The sequence below is a fragment of the Schistocerca serialis genome, chromosome 1, assembly GCF_023864345.2.
Source record: "Schistocerca serialis cubense isolate TAMUIC-IGC-003099 chromosome 1, iqSchSeri2.2, whole genome shotgun sequence".
NCBI classification, from domain to species: Eukaryota; Metazoa; Arthropoda; class Insecta; order Orthoptera; family Acrididae; genus Schistocerca; species Schistocerca serialis.
Genome location: NC_064638.1, coordinates 479,167,831 through 479,193,406, shown reverse-complemented (window position 1 = coordinate 479,193,406; position 25,576 = coordinate 479,167,831). Strand labels below are relative to the sequence as shown.

The following is a 25,576-nucleotide window of genomic DNA, read 5'->3' as shown; positions in this document are numbered from 1 at the left end:
CAAATGTGTGTGAAATCTTATTCGACTTAACTGCTAAGGTCATCAGTCCCTAAGCTTACACACTACTTAACCTAAATTATCCTAAGGACAAACACACACACCCACGCCCGAGGGAGGACTCGAACCTACGCCGGGAACAGCTGTACAGTCCACGACTGCAGCGCCATAGACCGCTCGGCTAATCCCGCGCGGCCCATAACATTATAACTTCGGAAGTGAACACTACACAGGTGAAACTAGCAAAGAAATAGACTGTTTTGTATATAACTACAGAGCTATTCAAAAAGAAGGAACAGATTTCAAACATTTATATCTTCCAAATTACAAAAGGCTGTTTTGTTTTTTAGTGTCGATTGTCATAACTAAAGGTGAACAAAATATGTTTCGAAGGCTAGATTTGTTCGGATCTGTTAGAAAATGTGTATTACAGGGACAATATACGTTTAGACAAATGTTGGAAACCTCCCAAAACCACCCTAAAATTTTCCGGTAGAATAAACTTTTAGTCACCGAGGACTGCACTAAGGGCCGGCCGCTGGTGGCCGAGCGGTTCTGGCGTTACAGTCTGGAACCGCGCGACCGCTACTGTCGCAGGTTCGAATCCTGCCTCGGGCATGGATGTGTGTGTTGTCCTTAGGTTAGTTAGGTTTAAGTAGTTCTAAGTTATAGGGGACTTATGCCCTCAGCAGTTGAGTCCCATAGTGCTCAGAGCCATTTGAACCATTTGAACTGCACTAAGGTAATGATCGTCTGTCCAGTTTGTCACATTATTGTGGTTCTCTATTGCGCCGTGTTGGACCTGCGGACATTGAGAAGGTGCCATTCGCGGATTGCACATTCGTTAATTTCACACTTTTCTCTCACTCTGCTAGCGCAGAAAGTGGCATTTCCTTTTTTCGGGTGACGTGTGTAAGTGGTGAAGGAAGAAAGGACAGAAAAATATTGAAAATATTGCTTCGACACGATTCTGTAAAGATTCGTATCCATCTCAACTGCATCTCAGCTCTGAAACCGCATCCGCACGAAGGAAATTTCGTATGAACAGAATGTCATCCAAGAAAACGCAAAAAACATAGCGAGTGCTAAAGCTGCATTATTTCTCGTTACGTCGACAATTTTCACTATTTCAGTATAGAAAATGACTGCTAGACATCTGAAACAATTCTGTAATAAATAAAAAGTCTGTACCGCGATTCCAGGAGCGGCCAAATGCCCTCTCTTGTTCCCCATTACCTACTCCTATGCAACCGTCCATTCTGAGTTGGTGCACCACCATAGGAAACTGTCATAGTGCAGACACTTCTGACGTGATCAACCAAGTCGAAGGACGAAATGGCCGATCTTCTCCCTATGAAGAACCGGGAATCGCAAGACAGGGAAACGCCCTTGTGCTCAAAGACGTTCGTGTCACTGTAGAGGCAATAGCGGAAAAAGTGAAAAATCAGTCGTGGATCAGTTTCTAATATCTTACACGACATTTAGAACTTGACAGAAGTATTTGCCCGCTGGGTTACGTGAGAAATCATACCAATTCAAAAAAGCGGGCCGTGGTTACAGCGGAAATGTTGCAGTTGTGTCACCCCACTCCATATCACTTTGTGAGACGTCTGATCACCATGGACGAGTGCTGAGTGTATCACGATAACCGTAGAGAAAGGAAACAACTGAACCGAATAAACGGTGGAAGGGTGTGGATTCACGACTGTCGAAAACGCCGAAGACCCAATCATAATCGAGCAAGGAGATGCTGGGTTTATTTTGGAACTCCCATGGTGTGGTGCTAACAGATTATGTTAGTATGTAGCAAACCGTCACAGAAGCATACTGCCGAAACCTTTTGACCAAGTTACGAGAGGCCACGAAGAAGAAACGTCGCGGGAAGCTGTCCGAGGAGGCGTGTTTACTCCAACCAAACACCCCAGCTCATAAAACGTTGTTTTTGTTGGGATCCCCAGCCTCCGGACGTTTAATAAACGTAAACATGGCCCGTAGTAGGCTGTAACGCGATGTTTATTTAATCGTGCGAGTAGCTAATTTCGACTAAACGCCTTTGGCAAGCACATGTGTAACATCTGTATTCATGTCATTTTCAAATCACTCTTAGTTACAAGTTAGAAGTAGCCATATTCCGCCATTTTGCGAAAGAATCCACACTACAGTCACACCTTTTAAGACTGTATTTGGAACTTTGCTCTATGTACAACAACATGGTACCATGTTCCCACGACGGCTTTCAGAGAAGACTCTCGTGACTATGAATCTGACAGATTTACGTCACACTTACCGGCCATTATCGTCTCTGCGCTAACACCAGTCTGTCTGCAAGACCTTCGTACGGGATTCTCGTCTTACTGCGAAGAAACTCTTGGCGTACCAGTACGTGAAAGTAATGTCTTACACCGTACCTACACTTCGTTCATTATAAGAATAAACCTGAAGTAAACAAACAAAATAGTGATGATTAGGCAGCAGCCTAGCACACGTACACTCTTACAGCTATGTTGTTTGAAGCAAGTTCTATTCATGTATACAAACTTACATACATTATTACTTATTCCATAGATCACTAATACGACACTTCGTAATGATGTGGAACGTGTCACTTTAACGTAAGTTTACTTTAAGCAAAATAATTAAGTTTTTTTTCAGTTACTACTTCATACCCAAAAATTCTTCTATTGAGTACAAGGAACTGTCATTCAGGAAGCCTTTTAATTTGTTTTTAAATGTTGGTTGGCTATCTGTCAGATTTTTAATGCTATCTGGCAGATGACCAATCAATTTTGTGGTACCATAATTAACCCCTTCCTGAGCCAAAGTCAGATTTAACCCAGAATAGTGATGGTCATCCTTTGTTCTAGTGTTGTAACTATGCACTTTGCTGTTATTTTTGAACTTGGGTGGGTTACTAATAGCACATTTCATAAGTGAATTATATATCGCGAAGGAACTGTGAATATCCCGAGTTCCTTAAATAAATGTCTGCAAGGTGAACTTGGTTGGGCTCCAACTATTATTCTGATTACACGTTTTTGTGCAATAATATTTTTTCTCTTTACGATGAATTACCCCAAAATATCATGCCATATGAAAGCAGTGAATGAAAATAGGCATTTGTTGGCTAATTTACTGATGTGTGTATCACCAAAATTTGCAATAATCCTTGTAGCATAAGTAGCTGAACCTAACTGTTTGAGCAGATCATCGAAGTGTTCCTTCCAATTCAGTTTCTCATCAATGCACACATCCAGAAATTTTGAATGCGTTAGCAGCAGACTTCTATTAATAGCCTATATTTATCACCGGTGTTCTGCTATTTACTGTACATAATTGTATATAATGTGTTTTCTCAAAATTTAGTGAGAGTCCATTTTCTGGAAGACATTACTTACAATTTCCTTAGCTGATTCTTGTTTGTTGGGTGTGAATGCTATACTTGTATCATCAGCAAAAAGAACTAGCTTTGATTCTGCAGAATATAGAGCGGCAAGTCAATAATATATATTACAAACAACAAGGGACCCAAGACTGAAGCCTCTGGGACAACATTCTTGATACCGCCCCAGTTAGAGGTTTTTGCAGATTATCTGTATTATTAGTTTCAACCTTCTGTATTCTTCCACTTAAATATGCACTGTCCCACTCGTACCACAATACTTAAGCTTATTCATGAGAATTTCATGATACACACAATGAAAAGCCTTTGAGAAATCACAAAACATTCCAATGAATGATGTTCAGTTATTCAATGCATTTAATATTTGATCAGTGAAAGCATATATAGCATTTCCTGTTGAAAAGCCACTCTGAAAACCAAACTGACATTTTGTTAGTATTTCATTTTTACATTTTGGATAAAGCTGTCAGAAATGAGACTGAGCAGTAGTTGTTAGCATCAGACCTATCCCCTTTTTGATGCAATGGTTTAACAATGATGTATTTCAGTCTGTCTGGAAAAATGCCCTGTTTCAGTGAGCTACTACATATTTGGCTGAGAATACTACTTATCTGTTGGGAACAAGGTTTTAATACTCTATTGGAAATGTCATAAATTCCATGTGAGCTTTTACTTTTAAGTGAATTTATTATTTTCTTAATTTCAGTAGGAGAGATGGGTTGAATTTAAATTTTATCAAATTGCATAGTTATTGCCTCTTCCATATGATGCGTTGCTTTTTCTAGTGAGTAGCTGGATCCCATTTTCTCTACAACATTTAAAAAATGATTATTAAAAATGTTTTCTACTACTGTCTTCTTCTTCACAAACTTTTCATTGAGTCTGATAGAAGTACAACCCTCCTGCTGCCCTGTTTATGGTTCACTAATATTCCAAATTGTTTTAACTTTATTATCAGATGTGCTGATTTCAGACATAATGCACATACTTCTGGATTTTTAGTAACTTTTCTTAATAAAGTGCAGTAGTTTTTACAACGTGTCACTGTTTCTGGATCATTACTCCTCCTAGCTATAAGATACATTTCCCTTTTCTGTTTACAAGATACTTTTATCCCTTTAGTAAGCCATGGCTTTTTAGGTGGTTTCTTACAATTATATTTTGCTGTTTTCTTAGAGAAACTGTTTTCAAATATACTCACACAGGTATCATGAAATAGATTAAATTTTAAGTTCGCATCAGGTTCCCTGTACACCTCATCCCAGTCAAACTGTTGCAAGCTTTCCCTAAAATTTTCAATTGTTAAATCGTTAATTGAACGCAGTACACTATGGAACTATGTCATATACTGTAACTAGCTGTGAATAATTATTAGCCAGAGCATTCTTAATAGGAAAAGTTTTTATTTGATTAAATTGTGCATCTCATTACTTTGTTTCAAAAATCCTGTACAATCGTAGTCAGTAAACACTTTATGCTTTGATTATCGCACTGTAAATAGGTACAGGAAAAATTACTGACGCTGCTTCCGGCTCCGTAGTGAAACGCTAAAAATGGATAGAAATAGATTGTTCTTTATGTTTTTCACAAGTTTACAGAGAAAATCGCTTTGAAGTTTTGCGATGAAATGTGTTTACTAAAATTAACGCCTTTTTAGTACATAGACTGATGGCATAACAGGCAGCGTTGGAGAGTGGCAATCAGATGCTCTGTGAAAGGTGGGTTCGAATCTCCTCCTGTTCTTTTATTTCTTTTAGATTCTTTTTTCATTTAATCCGAACTGCTACATTCATCAAATATGTGCTAATTAACACATATATAATCAACATTTTTACTGAAGATGCACATCTTCTCGTTTCTAATTACATATGAGACGAAAAATTCCAGTTTTCATTACAAATATAAACTCTTAATTATCGATATTTTACAAAAGATAGTCAATAAAAAGCATTAAAATTAAAAAAAAGAACGTAACAATTTAAATTTTTGGGGCTATGTCCATTGCTTTACACCACAGATGTGGTCTCACGCGAACAAGAGCGATAATCATCGTAGAAACACGAAAAACAGTAATTTTCAGGGCTTCGACCACCCGTACAAATGCTGCATTTTTTACAGTTACTATCGTACGACTACAATCTTGGCACTATAGAACTGATGTGTTGCCGGAAATAAAATCACATCCAAGCTGCCAGACGTACTGTAACTAGCGCATGAAGCTCTGTCACACGTCTCTGCTGAACGCAGGCGGGATGCAGGAAGGCACGTCGTATAAGAAGCGTAGAAAATGTGGTGCTTGGATAATTCGTGGATTCTGTTGGTGATCGCGTCGTTGTCAACGCAGCGGATGACAGTTCCTGTGTCGCTACTGAGATGTGTTTCTTGGATACGGAAGGGGCTCAGAGGTTACCAGACGACTGATTATAAAAACACTTTCAATGGCTTCAATGTTTAACGATAGGGTGAAATACCTGCAATACGCTTTTACGTCATACATAGCTCACGCAGAAAAATTATTCTGTATCTAATTTAGGCATTTTCGTCACTCTTATTTTTAATTACAGCGGGCGCTGATAACCACGCAGTTGAGCGCCCCACAAACCAAACATCATCATCATCTTTTAATTACAGTACTACGTTAGCTAAGAAAGATAGTATGTTATGTTTTCTATGTGGTCCCTTAAGAAGCGTGCTGTCAAACTTTTGTCGTATATTTTGTCATTTTGTTCAAAAATTAAATAAGATTCGAAGCTATGTCGTTTCCCTGCTAGTCTCTTTTTAGGTCTTCACTGGAACTCTTCATATCATTGCATGTTAGTTGGTCCAGCTGCGTTGTTAGTTGCGCTGGTGAAGCTGTTATCCCGACTTATCGTTAAGCAGTGCGTAATGCGGAGCATTAAAAGCATCCTTGTTGTAGGTCGTGACTGTACTCAAGACATCTTGATTTCTGCTCCACGTAAAACGAAATTCAATGAAATTCCAGCAACTGGAGAAGAATATGTGGTGTAATGTTTACGTCATGTTTATCCTTGTGACGAACGCAGTATAGGTATAACAACGTTGTCCTTCGTAGAATTCATGGTGTCTGTACCATGATAAACGGACGCACTCTTTTCTTTTTTTTTTTGATAGCAATTTATTATTTATTATAAACAGCAATTTATTATATATTATAGGCCTTAATGATTAATCAACTGGAAACTAGAATAGAGAATAGCCAACCTGGTATACAGAGTGATTCCGTGACGATGTTACAAACTTTCAGGGATGATGGAGAAGGGCAAATGTATCAGTTTGAGGCATGGGACTGATTCGAAAGTTGTAAGAGAAAATTGTTCTGATTCCTCTGACAGCGGAGCTCATCCACTGCGACCTCTTTGCTTTCCATATTTTGAGAGGACCAAAATAAGGGAAAAAAATTGAGTAAACATAGGCTCCAAAGTTCATACCTTAAGCTATGAGCAAATACTCGTCTTTGATATTGTGAAACAAATCTTTTCTATTGAACAAGTGTTCAAAACTTCTACGGTATACACTTTTGATTTTATTAGTTCTCAACGACGGCGCTACAATACACCCTCCACGAATGCATGAATAATGCGTGTTTCGAGAGACTGATTATAGTTTTTGTTTCCTAGCCAGTTTCAATGGGAATTCCATGGGAATTGGCATATAAATATCTCTAGAACACGTGTGTCTGTGGCTGAATACACCATTGTGCGGCTCAAGGGCTTAAGTTAGCTTCAGTCGGTCGGCTCATTCATAAGCAGAAGAACGGTGTCTTTTATGGCTAGGCCCCCGACGTCAAGTGGATCAGTCAATGTGAGATGAAAAGATGTTTCGAAACTACTTTTCAGTTTTTTACGTTACAAAATTGCTACAATTGACAACGCATCGGAACGTGTGTTTTTTCTATGGATGACTATTGAGAAAATTCGGAGATGGTGGAGAATGATGGATGTATCAATCTGAGGCAAGGGGCCCCTGTACCGGAAATGAACAGTCTTAAGTTATAAGCGCCAATCTTTCTCATACCTAGGTCAACCTGTATATAGGCTACATCAAATCGATTTGAGGTATGATTTTGTTGTTATCACAGCTTGCTGTCGTCACCGTCCATGAGTATCGGGCATTGTAAAAATGCATATAGGTAAACAGTATAGCTTGGAACCTATTTCGAGTTGCTCCCTGTTAAATGGCACACAATACCTATTCAGCACTATTTGGGAAGTGACTCCTCTGTGATCAGCAGCAGATTAGGCATACAGAGAAGCGATTTTCGATCACGTGGCATTCCAAGGAGTCTAACTGGATAAATCAAAACTCTGTTCACTACAGGGTGCTAGTTAATCCAGCCCGCATCTCGTGGTCGTGCGGTAGCGTTCTCGCTTCCCACGCCCGGGTTCCCGGGTTCGATTCCCGGCGGGGTCAGGGATTTTCTCTGCCTCGTGATGGCTGGGTGTTGTGTGCTGTCCTTAGGTTAGTTAGGTTTAAGTAGTTCTAAGTTCTAGGGGACTTATGACCACAGCAGTTGAGTCCCATAGTGCTCAGAGCCATTTGAACCATTTTTGCTAGTTAATCCTTTGGTGTATCATGGAATATAGAATCAGGACCTATGAAGCGCAATGACAATGGAGTGTTGCATACACACTCTCAATGTACTCGTAGATGATGAACGCCAAGGCAACTACTTTGAACTTGCCGATGTATTTTTGTAGCGCTTTTAATTAATTAATATTACCTAAAACATCCTTCTCCTTGATGACTCAAGTTTTCTGGATCGAGGTATTCCGATTCCCGCTTCGACTGAGATACCTTATGTGCTTCATTAGCCTGTTCTGAAAATGATTTAAGGAATAAATTGAACATTGGTCTCGTGTCAAGCTTGATGGAATTATTTCGCGGAAGCTATTCATCGCAAAATCTATTATGTCACTCCTAATAATACTTGCTTCTATTGGTACATTAATGACATTGTTTATCTACAGCATAACTTTCAGATGCACTTAACAGTGGCCCAACATTAAGGCCGAAACCGGCTTCGACCTTAATGTTGCTTCTCTTTAATTGAACAACAGTTGCGGAATCAGCATCATTCAGACACGGAGAAATTAATATCAATAAATGTTAGGCGTAGTTTCTTCTAAGAAGGGAACCAAAACAGAGAGCAGGTCTGGAGGCGTAAAGAAAGAAAATGTTTTAACACTAATCCATTAGAAGCAGGGCAACGGCCTTGCCGCAGTGGCTACACCGGTTCCCGTGAGATCACCGAAGTTAAGCGCTGTCGGGCGTGGTCGGCACTTGGGTGGGTGAGCATCCAGGGCGCCATGCGCTGTTGCCATTTTTTGGGGTGCACTCAGCCTCGTGATGCCAACTGAGGAGCTCCTCGACCGAATAGTAGCGGGGTCGGTCAAGAATACCATTCTAACGACCGGGAGAGCGGTGTGCTGACCCCACGCCCCTCCTATCCGCATCCTCCAATGAGGATGACGCGGCGGTCGGATGGTCCCGGTAGGCCACTCGTGGCCTGAAGACGGAGTGCATTAGAAGCAGGCACAAAAGCTCAATTTCTTCCTCTGTCATTTCAGCTGTTTACATTATTGCCATCCACCGAATGAGCCGACGGATGCCACGTATGCAACCATTTAAGCGTCCGGGTCGGCAAGGATTTAATTAATCGTGACAGTTGTTTCATCTTGACGAACCATACAATCCGGTCCTTGCTTTTACTAGTTTTCAAAGACGGCGCTACAGCACACCTTCCGTCAAAACATCCATAACTCTGCATGTTTTGAGAGACTGACCACAGTTCCTGTTCGTTGGCCAGTTTCAAGGAGCCCAAATAAACTTCGACGGCAACTAGTAAATAAATATCGCTGAAACACGTGCGTCTGCTGCTGAATGCACCATGGAACGCCTCACGGGTTTAAATTAGCCTCGGTTGATCGCCTCATTCATAAGCAAAAGAAACAGTCTTCTGCGGCTGCGCCCACGAAGTCAAATGGACCTCTCAGTGTGACGGGAAAAGATGAAATTCAGTTACTCTTCAGTTACTTACATTACAAAAATGCTACAACTGGCACGTCATCGGAACATGTGTTTCTTATATTTATGAGTACTGAGAAAATTCGAGACTGTGTAGATAACTTTAATATCTGAAATTTTAGGCTTTACATGAGTTGTTTACCCTTTTTTTTATTGAAGTGGGTGGCAATCACTGGCTTCAGTTATACAGTTACATGTTTCTGCTGTAACATATTCTGTTGATAAGATTTGAGTGACGTGTCCAGTTGTTTTGCCATTGTTGATGGTGTTCAGCAACCAGCCACAAATCGGATTTAGGCTACTTTATTCAAAAAATACCGTTAACGGTTTCGTATTTTTTACAATTCATCATCAGACAATTTTTTCATGCTTTTATCAATACATATTATACGGTGTGGAAACACAAAAAAACTGCTAGTACAAATGCGCCAGATGGACATTACACGTAAGTTGCATTCCGACACAAATAGGTAGCACAACCATTTTGGTTACACGTTATAAATTATTGTTTATCCGAGGGCAATTCACCGGAAACCAATGTATTATCTGTAATGGTTAAAGCATGAAACAACCATCTGATGACGAATTGTAAGAAACTGGAAACCGGTACCGGAGCTTTTTGAGTAAAGTAGCCTAAAACCAATTTGTGGCTGGTTGCTGCACACATTCAACAGTTTATTTTATATAACAGCCACGATCTCTATTATTTTCTTGTGATTGCTGCTGAAGCAGATGACCAACGTCATTGTTCTGCAAAGAGTTCGTAAAGTTTGTTGAGTGATGAGCGGGTTCTATGACTATAGAGTCTGAAAAATTTTGCACTGTTTGAGTGGCTGTGGTTTTCAACGGAACTGAATTTGCAGTAGTTAATCTCGAGCTTTGACTATCCTTAGGGAGAGAAATGTTCATATTTGCAAAAATGTTATCTGGATTTTGAATCGTGTATGATTCATGAGTGTCGGTATTAATTGTTCTTTTACTGTCCGGACGGGACATAACTGCGTCCTGTATTCTCTTTCTTCTTTTAGTGTTCAACCCTGAGGTTGGTTTGCAGCAGAGCACCATTCCTCTCTTCTGTTTGACTTCGTCCTCATTTCAACGTATGTGTTACATCCAACGCCATTCATAATCTGTTGCATATATGATATCCTTGGTCGCCCCGCCGATTCCTTCCCTCAATAGCTCCTTCTGCTATTGTTCCAATGATGTTGTTGTGTCGTAGTATGTCCCCTACAAGTTTGTCTCTTCTTGTTTGGATGTGCCTCCACAGAGATCTGGTTTCCTGTACTCTTCTAAGCACCTCTTCATTTGTTACTTTGTCTCTCCAGCTGATCTTCATATTCCTTCTATAGTACCACGACTCCAGGGTCCCTAGCCGTCTTCTCTCTTCTCTTCCAATTGTCCAAGTTTCACATCCGTATAGGGCCACACTCCAAACGAAACCTTTCATGATACGTTTCCTTATTTTCAGACTGATGTTGTTGCTGGTGAGTAAGTTCCTTCTCCTATTAAATGCAATTTTGGCCTTTTGTGTTCTGGTCGCAATTTCTTTCCGGCTTCTACCATCTCTTGCGATTTTGCTTCCCAGGTAAGTAAGTTCCTTTATCACTTCCAGCTCCACGCTTCCAATTCTTATTCTCAGAGGTTCATATTCTGCTCCTGTACTGCATATCATCACTTTAGTCTTTTTCTTGTTTATTCTCATTCCATACTGATTGCATAGAATTTTTTCCATTGTTCTGAGGACTTCCTCCAGATCTTCTTTTGTCTCCGTGACTATAGCAATATCTTCTGCGTATCTTCTGCGTATCTTCTGCCCATTAATTTTGATCCCCACCTCAGTAGTTTCTCGAACATGGTCTATAGCTTCCTGGATGTAAGCATTGAATACAAGAGGAGAGAGAGCACATCCTTTCCTTACACCTTTTCTAATATTTGCTTCTTGTTCCTGGTGACATTTCCTAATCCCTGCCGCCGGCCGAAGTAGCCGTGCGGTTAAAGGCGCTGCAGTCTGGAACCGCAAAACCGCTACGGTCGCAGGTTCGAATCCTGCCTCGGGCATGGATGTTTGTGATGTCCTTAGGTTAGCTAAGTTTAACTAGTTCTAAGTTCTAGGGGACTAATGACCTCAGTAGTTGAGTCCCATAGTGCTCAGAGCCATTTGAACCATTTTGAACCTAATCCCTGCCACCTCATTCTTACAGAAATTGACTATCACACGGATGTCTTTGTACTTTATTCCACTTTTCCTCAGCACTCTGAACATCTCTTGCCAGATAACGTTATCAAATGCCTTTTCCATGACTACAAAGGCAATATAAGTTGGTTTATTTTTCTGTGATTGCTTTTCGATAATGAGTCTCAGTGCCAGAATCGCCTCTCTTGTTCCCAATCCCCTTCTGAAACCAAACTGATCTTCACTCAGGATATCCTCCATCTTCTCTTCAATTCTCTTCAGAACTATTTTATGAGAATTTTTGATGCATGTGATATTAGGCTTAGAGTTCGGTACTGTTCACATTTTGTAGCTGCTGCCTTCTTTGGTATAGGAACAATGATACATTTCTGGAAGTGTGTCGGTATCTCTCCTGTGTTATAGATAGACCTAATAAGTCAAGCAGCATCATTTTCATGCTGTCACCAGCATTCTTTATTAGTTCTGCGGGGATGTCATCAATACCCGTTGCTTTGTTGTCCCGTAGTTCTTTTAGAGCTCTGTCAAATTTTTCTTGCAGAATGTCATCTCCCTTGTCATCTTCGTCTACGTGCTCTTCTCTTCCTATTACTTCCTCCGAAAGAGATGTTCAGGCATACAACGTTTCTATGTATTCTTTCCATTTCTTCACCATGTCTTCATCAAACAGCATTTTCCCCTCTTTATTTCCTATTGTGCCTGAGAGTGTTGTTTTACGGTTATTAGAAAACTGATTTGCTGTTCTGTAGGCTAAATCGGTTCTTCCATTTTGCATATTTTCTTCCACTTCTCTGCACATATCTTCAAGAAAATTTTCTTTTACTTTCCTAGCTTCTCTGTGGACTAAACTCCTTAGTCTTATGTATTCAGCTTTTCCTTGTTCATCAGTTGCATTTTTGTATAATCTCCTGTTTTCTATAAGCTCAATAATATCTGCTGTAATCCATTTCCTCTTGTTATTGGGTTCAGTTCTTCCAACTATCTTTTCTGCTGCTTTATATATACCAGATTTCATTTGATCCCAGTCTTCATTTACTCCACCTTGTTGAAAATTCTTAACTAGGTTGTCTGTTTCATGAGCATAGCGCTTTGCCAGTCCCTCAATTTTCAGTTTTTCTAGTTTCCATTTAAGTTTTACTGGCTTCTTCTTCAAACGTTTGAATCTCAGTGAACTTTTCATCAGGACCAGGTTATGATCACTGCCTATGTCTGCAGATGGATAGCTCCTGCAATCTTTTATCTGATTCCTAAAACGTGCTTTCACTAAAATGTAGTCATTCTGTTGTCTCCTCAGGTCTCCAGGGGCCTTCCATGTGTATGTTTTTCGTTTGTGATGTTGGAAAAGTGTGTTTGCATAACCAATTGGTTCGTCGAGCAGAACTCGATTAGTCGATCTCCTCTTCATATTTGCCAACAATTACTTCCTCTGGTTCTTCACCCACTATCGCATTTCGGTCCCCCATGGCAATCAGGTTTTCATCTCCCTCAACGTTTCTAATCGCATTACTTATTTCTTCGTATATTTCGTTAATGACTGCATCATCTTCTTTGGATGTTGGCTTGTATATTTGTATTATCACAGTGTACGTTGGTTTAGTTTCAAGTTTGACTAGTATTATTCGAGAACTATATTGCACATATCCCTTGACACGTGAACCATAGTTTTTCCTCAAAATTATTCCAACTCTTCCCATTCCAGGTCTACCTTGGTCAGTTCCGGCGTGAATGATTCTGTATTCTCCAGACCAGAAATCACCTGGTTGGAGCCATCTCATTTCCGATATGCCTAGGATATCGATTTCCAGTCGTTCCATTTCAAGTTTTACATTTTATAGCTTGCTACACTGAAGCAATGTTCTTACATTCCAAATGGCTATGTTAAAATTGTGATTCTTTTCCTTCACGTTGTCTGTATCTTTTGCAGTCCTCACCCAGAGATACGATTGGGGGACTATTTTATCTCCGGAAAATCTTACAGAAGATACTGACATGGTTTTCTGCTAATGATTGGGATAAGCATAGTTCTTTAATGTGGTGGTTTCCCATTGCCTTCCACATCTTATGCCGTTGACCATCAGCAGGTTCTTCCGCTTTTGGAAATGATTTCTCATTTCCAGGGCAAGAGGGTGCCCTGTTAGCAAATACTGGGGTGATGACTTATCCCAGCCATCCCTCGGTCCCTGTCTACGTTAGCCATCACATGAAGTGACGTTGCCCACTCTCTACCGCGTAGAGGTGTAGATCAGGAGTTTCCCTTCATCGGGTCTAGGACCTTAACGACATTTCCTAGTCCCTTCCAGTACTTTAGAGAATTACAACATCAAATGTAATTAGTTCTTGATTAGAAAAGTTCTATATTGAAAATTTATCTCTTTCTTTGTTTCACAAATATTAATACACAAAAAAGCTACAGTTCTTGACTGGACAAACTTAAGTAGTCGTTAACATCAAACGAGATCTTTTCAAAAATCCAACTCGTAGAAATGACAAGAAATATTCAGAAGTTGTTCCTATCCCAAAATTCGAATTGAAAATTATGTAAGGCTCTTTATCTTTCCCTATATGCAGGTCTCTGGATGTCTGAAACGTGAATGCATAACTACAACTTGCCGCAATAAAGTACATAATCTGAAATCAATTACCTTAAATTAAAATCTCTTCTGTTAATCATCAAAATGATCATAATAAAATATTCTTCTCAAAATGCTTCAGTCTCTTTTATCATCTCAAATAATTGATCGCTAAATCAACATTTTCCACTTTCTCAGACCACAGCTCAAATCGCACCGCTCGGCCAATGCCTTACGACTCTCCTCATCTCACGATTAGCAGTGCACATCATATCCGCGCATCTTGCATAGCACAGATAGTCCAAGCAAGTCTCCAGGCGACACAGAATCTCTTATGCGCACTTATAGTTTTAAACAGTAAAAAGGCGCTTATGCGTTCATGACAGCTAAGTACTAGAGTAACGCTCATGAAATTATTTACAGCCCCCTGTCAACGGAAATGTGTGGTAGCGAGAAGACCTGGCTCCGGGCGCTACGGAGAAACAAGACCGCTGCGTTCGCCGTATGGCTCTGGTGCATCACTGCGTCTGCATCAGCAATGTGAGGAACAGTTGGCATCACAGCGACACAACGAACTGTTACAAGTCGGTTACATTAAGGACATCTCCGAACCAGGCAACCGGCATTGTGCCCTCCACTCACCGCAAACCACCGCTACAGAGCGAGGTGGCTCAGTGATTAGTACACTGGGCTCTCATTTATGACAACGGTTCAAGCCCGCATCCGGCCATCCTAAGTTTTCCACGATTTAACCTAAATCACGTCAGGCAAATGACAGGGCGGTTCCTTTGAAAGGGCACTGCCAATTTCCTTCCCCATCCTTTATTAATCCGATGGGACCGATGACCTCGCTGTTTGGTACCCCTCCTCCTCGAAATCAACCGACCAACCAAACCGCTGTTACTTATAACTTCAGGGGTGCCAAGCGAGAGCGCATTGGAGGGTAGAGTGGGGGTCTGTTGTGTTTTCTGATGAAAGCTGGTTCTCGCTCGGTGCCAGTGATGACAGTGTGTTGATTAGAAGCAGGCCAGCTGAGGCCCTGCAACCAACCTGCCTGCCAACTGGACACACTGTACCTACATCTGGAGTTACAGTTATTTATTTTATTTTATTTACATGTCAAGTTCGTAGGACCAAATTGAGCCGCAAATCTCAAAGGTCACGGAACGTGTCAGTACATGAAATTACAACATAAAAGTAATAACAGATAAAAATAAAATATTTATGAATCCAAAAAAGTCAATTAGCTTAATTTTTCAAGGAACTCCTCAATGGAATAGAAGCAGTGACCCATGAGGAAACGCTTCAGCTTCGATTTGAAAGCGCGTGGATTACTAAGATTTTTGAATTTGAGTGGTAGCTTATTGAAAATGGATGCAGCAGTATACTGCACACCTTTTTGCACAAGAGTTAAGGAAGTCCGATCCAAATGCAGGTTTGATTTGTGCCGAGTATTAACCGAGTGAAAGCTGCTTATTCTTGGGAATAAGCTAGTATTGTTAACAAGAAATGACAGTAAGGAATATATATACTGAGAGGCCAATGTCAAAATACTCAGACTCGTGAACAGGGGTCGACAAGAGGTTCGTGAACTTATTGCTCGAACCGTCCGTTTCTGAGCGAAAAATATCCTTTTAGAATGGGAAGAGTTACCCCAAAATATAATACCATACGGCATAAGCGAATGAAAATAAGCAGACTGATTTTCATGTCAAACGATCAAACGATCACTCACTTCTGCGACCGTTCGAATAGTAAAAATGGCAGTATTAAGTCTTTGGACAAGATCCTGAACGTGGGCTTTCCACGACACCTTGCTATCTATCTGAATACCTAGAAATTGGGACTGTTTAGTTTCATTACTCATATGCCCATTCTGTGAAATTAAAACGTCAGGTTTTGTCGAATTGTGTATTAGAAACTGTAAAAACTGAATCTTACTGTGATTTAGTGTTAGTTTATTTCCTACAAGCCATGAACTTAGATCACGTACTGCACTACTTGAAACCGAGCCAATGTTGCACACAACATCCTTTACTACCAAGCAAGTGTCATCAGCAAACAAAATTATTTTAGAATTACTCGTAATACTAGAGAACATATAATGTATATAAATAAGGAGCAGGAGTGGCCCCAACACTGATCCCAGGGACACCCCTCACTTGACAGTACCTCGCATCACAGCCGTTATCAGCATTGTGAATAATGACCTTTTGCTGCCTGTTGCTGTGAGGTACTCCCCGTATTCCGTAATGGTCCAACTTCTGGGGCAATGTTTTGTGATTAACACAATGCCTTAGTTAGTCGGCCGAAGTGGCCGTGCGGTTCTAGGCGCTGCGGTCTGGAACCGCGAGACCGCTACGGTCGCAGGTTCAAATCCTGCCTCGGGCATGGATGTGTGTGATGTCCTTACGTTAGTTAGGTTTAATTAGTTCTAAATTCTAGGGGACTAATGACCTCAGCAGTTGAGTCCCATAGTGCTCAGAGCCAATGCCTTAGTTAAATCAAAAAATATGCCAAGCGTTCGAAACCTTTTGTTTAGCCCCTACAGTACCTCACAGAGAAATGATAATATAGCATTTTCAGTTGTTAAGCGACTTCTAAAGCCGAACTGTACATTTGATAGCAAATCGTGTGATATAAAATGATCAATTATCCTTACATACACAGCCTTTTCAATTACTTTTGCAAACACTGATGGCATAGAAATAGGTCTAACATTAGAATGAAATTTTGACTCTACAGCGGAGTGTGCGCTGATATGAAACTTACTGGCAGATTAAAACTGTGTGCCGGACCGAGACTCGAACTCGGGACCTTTGCCTTTCGCGGGCAAGTGCTCTACCAACTGAGCTACCCAAGCACGAATCACGCCCCCTCCTCACAGCTTTAATTCCGCCAGTACCTCGTCTCCTACCTTCCAAACTTTACAGAAAGGCAAAGGTCCCGAGTTCGAGTCTCGGTCCGGCACACAGTTTTAATCTGCCAGGAAGTTTCAGGTTCAAATGGTTCAAATGGCTCTGAGCACTATGGGACTTAACATCTGTGGTCATCAGTCCCCTAGAACTTAGAACTACTTAAACCTAACTAACCTAAGGACATCACACACATCCAAGCCCGAGGCAGGATTCGAACCTGCGACCGTAGCGGTCACGCGGTTCCTGACTGAAGCGCCTAGAACCGCAAGGCCACACCGGCCGGCATTTCAGGTCTAAAATTATCTACATCCCCTTCTCCGTTTTTATAAAGCGTCTTTACTACTGAGTACTTTAACGCTCACGAAACTGACCTTTCCTAAAGGAAAAAATACAGATATGGCTAAATACAGGGCTAACAAGTGCAGCACAGTACTTTACTATTCAACTAGACACTCCATCATAACCATGAGAGTCCTTAGTCTTCAGTGATTTAATTATTGACTCAATCTCCCTCTTGTCTGTATCACAGAGGAGTATTTCAGACATCAATCTTGGAAAGGCATTTGCCAAGAAAGTTATATGATATCCTGTAGAAACTAAATTTTTATTTAATTTACCAGCAATGCTCAGAAAATGATTGTTAAATATGGTACATATATCTGATTTATCAGTGTAACTTAGGAAGTCGGGATGAGGGGTACACTTAGCATGGAAGGTCAAGGCCACTACTATGTCACTCCTTAAGACAACAACTAGAAAATCAATTATTAACAATTTATTCAAAACAAGCTTTTATAAAACAGATTAGAGGAAATCAACATGTGGCCGTTGTTAAGGCAATATCCAAAGATACAGTTACAACAACTTACTTAAAAGATGAGCCACGGAGATTTCAAGACTTAAGAGACAAAGGTGATTTTAAAGGTGGCACAGATAGTTTTCTTTCTTTTCTTTAAGGCGATAATCTACAATATGGAAGCGATCTACAACACGCACCAGTGTTTACGAACTTAAAATGCCGGAAGCAGCAGACCAGCCGTCCAAAGCAACACCTAAAACCTCGGGGCCCAGCCGGGAGTCACTTCCCATTGGACGGGACGTCACAGCTTCTGTGCACCGAAGCGGAACGTGGCGTCGCTCTCACACACCCCAACTTGCAGAAAACTGGAACACAAACAGACCACCGATGACACGGCAAACACCAAGCAAACATAAATTAATAAAAGTTAAGAGATAAATGAAGAACCAATAAATGCTTTCACTAAAAGTGACTCGAATTTTTCAGCAATATCAATGCTGTAAAACATTTAAACTAAGAACTGTACACAAAACCAATGCTGAAAATATAGTAAGAGACTTTTACTCTCTCATAGTTTGTCAAACATTTCCACATATGGTTAAGGCCGAGAATGTGTACAAAGATGAAATGGAAATAATTTCAAGATAATATCACGTTATTCAAATGCACAACTTCACAACGATACTAGTTTTTGTGCACTTTAATTTCCTTGCATAGTTCTGCGATGTAGCTGCCAATTGTGTAAGCTTGGCCTGCAGAAAATTACAACTAGACTATGACCTACTATCTTGAGTACTTTACAGTTACTACATTTTTTGGGAACACTGATATTTTAAAGGAGGTAGTGACTGCTTGTCTCCATGTGGTCACAAACCTTGCCGGCTGTTCAGCAACAAGTACATTACGTCAACGAACCAACAAGTACACTCGCTGGAACGCAAATTGTTCAACGAAACGAAGGCACCAAAATCACTTACACCTTCGATGGAGAGCGACTTTCCAGATGGTCTCGAGGGATGGGTCTCTCCGAGGAAACAGGCACCGAAGCAATGCGACGAGCAACGCCCTGAGTTGACATCAGGCACGTCCCCTTCAAACTCGCGCCTGTCTTGCAAGGTAGACCGGCCGCGCCGCTGGTGACCGAGACTGCGTGTTTTCTTCCTTTGTCCCCTCGAACACGTCCTTCCGCCTCGTAGCGAGTCCGGTCCCAACCCCCGACCGTCAAAACAGCCGCCAGATCACAACAGGGGCAAAGATCGTAGTATAGCCGGGTAATCGATAGTGATGTGCCAAAGAGCTGGTGTGCCAGGAAAGACGCACCACGGCTTAATCAGTAAGAGAAATATTTTTACTGTGAACTGACATTATATCGTCGACCTTCATTTTGATATAATTCCCGCTTTGTTCTACAAGACATCCCACTAGTAAGCAACCCGGCTGCCTATTACTGCTAGTACGCCGTTTAGAACGTCCTAATGGAAAGCCACTCTCAAAGAGCATGAGAAATGTGTTAAGGAAAGCATTGTATTTTTCATCTATGTTATCGGCACTATAAACATCCTGCCACTCTTGTTCCTTGACAAGGTTTAAAAAACTCTCTATTGCTGTTGGATTTACTTTCCTACATAGTATGTAATTAAATATGTCATTAGTTTGAGTACAAAAGCCTTTTAGTGTTAAAATTTCTGCGTCGTGGTCTGAGGTAAGATTTCGTACGGCAGCAGCAGCACTCCCCTCGATTATCCCACGCACTTTGACTGCAAATTTATATGTCAGTTTGGTGATTCGACCTGTTGTGTTGCCAGCCGTGAACAGCATTCCAGGGGGTACTTTCCAAGAGAACACCGCTCGCCCATATACGCAGTGTCGACAAGTTGCCTTGGGCTGCTCGATCACCTGGTCTGTCTCCACTCAAGCACATACGAGACATCATCGGACGAAAATTCCAACGTGATCCACAAACAGCATTAACCGTCCCTCCATTCTTCGACCAAGTGCAACCGACGTCCGACAACTGTACAACACAACGCGCGCGCGTTTGCACGCTTGCCTTCAACATTCTGACGGTTACGCCGACTATTAATGTACCAGCATTTCACATTTGCAACGGTTTACTTCGCGGTTACATCAGCCTGCTGTCTAGTACTGTTAATCACTTACGTATGTTAAATAGAAAAGTGTACAGATATCCCCGAAATTTGATTACTTTAATTCCTCTGTTTTTTAGTGTTGCAATTTTTTCCGGTAGTGTTAAGAGAGCCCATAACGCTTCCTTAGGAACCCTGCACACAACTGCGATTTCAATACATGACTTCTTTTCAGTTATTGTGAACTGCGAACTTTCTGACAGGAAATCACATGCTCCGTAGTCACTTAATTTGATTAGAAGTCGTTTGTAAGAAAAGGTCTCGAAAGCGTTCTGGAAATCTAGAAATATGGAGTACTCATTACTTCGTGTTAATACAAGGCCATTTGTGTTTAATACGAAGGTTCTTTTCGGAATCTGTGCTGGATATGTATCAATAGATTGTTTTCTTACAGATCTTTCAACTACAGATTCAATGATATGGGTCCATAATTCAGGGTATTTTTATCTGCTTTTTGAAACTATATATTTTGCGTTTTTTTGTGGATTTGTGTATTACGATAGCCTCGCTACAACGACCTTGTGCTCTCTAATTCCTGTATCCCTCATGACGGTATCTATTTGGTCAGGATTGTTTGTCGCTTGGATGTGTAGTACCTGTAGCACTCATTTACACGTCGTGTGGGCTCCCGAACTAATTGCTCAAAGTTGTTCAACCGACGTAGAGGCTGTGGTGTTTTACAGTCGGAGAACAAACGTACGAGAGTAGTTCAATAGCTCGACAATTTTTTTCTCGGAACATATTCATAGTTATGAGTTAGAATTAGATGACAATATTAATCAACGTTTCTTTCAGATGTTCTATTTTTCTAAATAGTTTCGACCATTTTCTATGATCTTAGACCAGAGTTTTGTAAGTGCATGTATTCCGTCTTGCTAAGAGCTCTTGTCCTCTGTTCGTAGCCGTGCTTTCATCACACGAATTGCGCTCTCATCATCTTGAAAATATGTCCCACGTAGAGAATCCTAAAGTCTGAGCGAATAATGGCATCCGCGCGATTCACCATGTCGGCAGCAGTGGCTGCGACAGGACGTTTTGAACTCAGCCGATCATGGAGCTCAAAGTTTGCACTTCAGAAATGGCTCTGAGCACTATGGAACTCAACTGCTGAGGTCATTAGTCCCCTAGAACTTAGAACTAGTTAAACCTAACTAACCTAAGGACATCACAAACATCCATGCCCGAGGCAGGATTCGAACCTGCGACCGTAGCGGTCGTGCGGTTCCAGACTGCAGCGCCTTTAACCGCACGGCCACTTCGGCCGGCAAAGTTTGCACTCCGTGGACGCTTCAACTCTGTTTACCCATCGCGCTCCAGTACTCCTATCAATTGCATCATTAGCATAAACTGCACACAAACGGTTAAGGGTGTTCACCATGACCCTTTTCTCCGCTATCAGAGTTCAATTGCAGCACGTTTGCTTGTAATGACTGCCTTGCGTAGACACCATTTTGACTGTTCACAATTTGAGACTCGTGCAGGAATTACGTTTTCCTATGCGGGGTGGACCTCATAATAGTCGTCAGGCGCATTATCTCTGATGTTTCGGCGGATAATTGTGATTTAGTTTGATGTGTAGCTGGTGTCAGTCCAAATAGCTGCTCCTCATCACGTATTTCGTGCAGCGGCCAGTGTCGACGGAAAGAGTCGGTTTGTTCGTCCTTGCAAACAAAATTATTGTTATAGCGGAAAAAATGTTCAAATGTGTGTGAACTCTTACGGGACTTAACTGCTAAGGTCATCAGTCCCTAAGTTTACACACTACTTAACCTAAATTTGCCTAAGGACAAACACACACACCCATGCCCGAGGGAAGGATAACCTCCGCCGGGACCAGCCGCACAGTCCATGACTGCAGCGCCGAAGACCGCTCGGCTAATCCCGCGCGGCTGTTATAGCGGAGTTACGTGCCAGTTCGATAGAGAGGTCCCACAGTAGTCTAGTGCAATATTCGTCTTGACGATAGGTGTTGAAACGGACACTGAATCTCGAAGATGATGATGATGATGATGATGATGTTTGGTTTGTGGGGCGCTCAACTGCGCGGTCATCAGCGCCCGTACAAAGTCCCAGTTTTTACACAGTCCAATTTTTTCACAGTGCAGTCTAGTCACTGTCACGAATGATGATGATGATGAGGAGGACAACACAAACACCCAGTTCTATCTACACACTATTTTTCTGTCAACCAAATAAAATCAGATTCCCATCTCCAATGTACTTCTAAGGAGAAAATAATAATTCTAAGAAAGACAGGACATGTCAGCAACGATATTACATTGCACCACATGATTTCAGTAAGCCGAAATGGGCTCCTCGTGAATAATTTATGAAATAAAATCTAGTAAAAGATCAGTGTAGCTGGTAGGTATTCGCATTAATATAGTGTAAGAGATACTGTATGGTTAAAACACTGATCTGATTTAAGAGTGAGCCTGAAGACGCTAGTCTGATCATATGAAGTTAGCATCTGTTCTTTCGGACATGTCCGTGCAGCTCTTTAGAATGAAATTACAATTAAATCAATACCATTAGCTGCTGACTGGCGTTGCTATATATCAACGGGGACAGTTGAAAATGTGTGCCCCGACCGGGACTCGAACCCGAGATCTCCTGCTTACATAGCAGACTCTATTCATTTGAGCCACCGAGGGCATAGAGGATATTGCGACTGCAGGGATTTATCGCCGGCACTCTCCCCGTGAGACCCACATTCTGAACTTATAGTCCACACACTACATTCGTAGTGCCCCTGTCATTATACCCATTACTCGCGGCAGACAATCCACCGAGTCCCGTAAGAGTTCAGGCAAATCGTGTGCATCCGCACTGAAGAAGGTCATCAGCCGGTTGGTCTTAAACGATATGAAGATGGCATCTGTTCTTTCGGTCGCACTATTCTCTGTGCACTCGCTGGCTCAGATGGATAGAGCGTCTGCCATGTAAGCAGGAGATACCGGGTGCGAATCCAGGTCAGGCACACATTTTCAACTGTCCTCGTTGATTATATATCAACGCCCGTCAGCAGCTAATGGTATTGATTTCAGTGTAATTTCATTCTAATCTGATCAAGTTAAATAATAAATATGCCATAAAACACTAGGGAATGAAAACAGTCAGCACAGCTACATAAGTTGAAAGTGAAATGAGGAATACATCCAGCGTGTCCAGAGTCCAGCGTGTCGAGGCTTCGTACACAGAGTACCACCCGATGCGACTGCTGACGTCATATTGCGGTGCAGTCGCGATAACAGGGCATCAGCGTGCCTAGCGACAGGCTCCTGTTTCTCGTTGTTCAAGATAAGTACGGCCATGTTCCACTAATATATGCTTTGTTGAAGATGATGATTCGACACAGAAATTCACCAGCATTAGATGCCTTTTTCCAAATTCAAGAAAACATAAACAACACACCAATTTTAAAAAATCTTTTGAACGAAGTTTTTCCGAAGATCTTGCTGACACCTAACTTAAGTTATTGTGCTGCGCCTGGGATTTTCAATTCCAAAAATAAGCCGGACTCGGTGTTATATTTAACTGCAAATTTTGCCCTAAAAGCGGACGACCTATTTTAATCAGAAATAGTTATATGGATATTTTCAATCGTTTTTTAATAGTCAGTTACAGTAAGTTCTTAGTGATATCAACTTTAAACGTACTTAAACTAAAAAATCGTTGAAAATCCCTATGATTTGGCAATTACGATAGCAACTATTTGCTCAGTTTTAACAGTTGACTAGTTTTCTTCCTAAGATTTTTTTTCTCAAAGTAAATAAGTTCTTACTTAACCAAGGAAAGTAACACCTATTCTTCTGTGACAGATAACGAAGAGATATGCCTTTGTTCATTTCCCTTAGATTTATAAATAAATAATAATATATTTTTAAGTAATGATATTTCTCATTTGAACCCACCATATCAAGAACGCTATTTTCCTAAATCATTTCGTGGAACTGTTTACAGCATAATTTTAAATTACACAGTAACATCATCTTTGTGGTTTTGTTCGTCTGCAGTTTACTGCATTCCTTTGTCCACTGGGCGTTTATGAAAGCGAACACGCTTTTGACGTTGACGTTATGGCTTGGAATAGCAAAATAATATTCTGGCAATTTCATTAACTCCGAATAAAATGCTACATTATGATGTGATCTGAAATAACCTATGCACTTTTCATGGATCAAAAGCCTTTTAAAGTCTACTATTTTTTTTTTCATGAGTTTCGTGAAGTTTTGCCACCGTTCAAAGAATTTACTGTCATCCAATTTTACGTTTTTTCTAGGATAGCACTCGTTGGTATATCTGTATATCCTTACACTATATTGTCTGACTCCTCCATACACATTGACGGAAGAAAAACGGCAGCACCAAGAAATAATTAATAAGGAATGACGGTATTTCCGGAATACATCTGTGTAGGTTACATATTGAAATGATTAGCATTAGAAGATTGCAGGTTAATACAAGTGCGAGATAAGCCACTGCAAATGTGAAATTCTGCTACATTAATAACCGGTGTAGCCGCCAGAGCTTTGAACGCAAGCATGCACACGTGCACGCATTGCGTTGTACAGGTACCGTATGTCAATTTGTGGGATTGAGTTCCATGCCTGTTGCACTTGATCGGTCAATACAGGATATTACTGAAAGTGGGACCGAGCGAGGTGGCGCAGTTGTTAGCACGCTGGTCTCGCATTCTGGAGGATGAAGGTTCAAGCCCGCGTCCGGCCATCCTGATTTAGGTTTCCCGTGGTTTCCCTAAACCGCTTCAGGCAAATGCCGGGATGGTTCCTTCGAAAGGGCTCTGCCGACTTCCTTCCCCATCCTTCCCTAATCCGATGTGACCGACGACGTCACTCGCTGGTACCCTCCCCCCCAAATCAACCAACCAACCAAACAGCAGTAAGTGGATGGCGCCAGTCGTCGTTCGATGATTTCCCATACGTGCTCGATTGCAGACTGATCTGGTGATCGTGCTGGAGAAGGCAACATGTTGACAGTCTGTAGAACATGTTGCGCCTCATCAGTGACGTGTGCGAAACGCCCTGCTAAACCAGCAGGACAGGATAGATATTATTAATTGCGGAAAGGGGCCAAAATAAGGGGCTGTCAGTTACACCCGAACATACAACTTAATTGAAACTTCCTGGCAGATTAAAACTGTGTGCCCGACCGAGACTCGAACTCGGGACCTTTGCCTTTCCAGGCAAGTGCTCTACCAACTGAGCTACCGAAGCACGACTCACGCCCGGTACTCACAGCTTTACTTCTGCCAGTATCTCGTCTCCTACCTTCCAAACTTTACAGAAGCTCTTCTGCGAACCTTGCAGAACTAGCACTCCTGAAAGAAAGGATACAGCGGAGACATGGCTTAGCCACAGCCTGGGGGATGTTTCCAGAATGAGCCCCAGGCTGTGGCTAAGCCATGTCTCCGCTGTATCCTTTCTTTCAGGAGTGCTAGTTCTGCAAGGTTCGCAGAAGAGCTTCTGTAAAGTTTGGAAGGTAG

General features: G+C 41.4%; 1 non-coding gene and 1 pseudogene across 1 annotated transcript; one reads left to right on the top strand and one right to left on the bottom strand.

Moving 5' to 3' along the window:
• Positions 1-8,620: 8,620 nt before the first annotated feature.
• On the top strand, positions 8,621-8,738 carry LOC126425384 (5S ribosomal RNA; annotated as a pseudogene).
• Positions 8,739-25,234: 16,496 nt separating this feature from the next.
• Trnas-gga (transfer RNA serine (anticodon GGA)) lies at positions 25,235-25,308 on the bottom strand. Its single transcript has one exon. It is a non-coding gene; the product is annotated as a tRNA-Ser (tRNA).
• Positions 25,309-25,576: the final 268 nt, after the last annotated feature.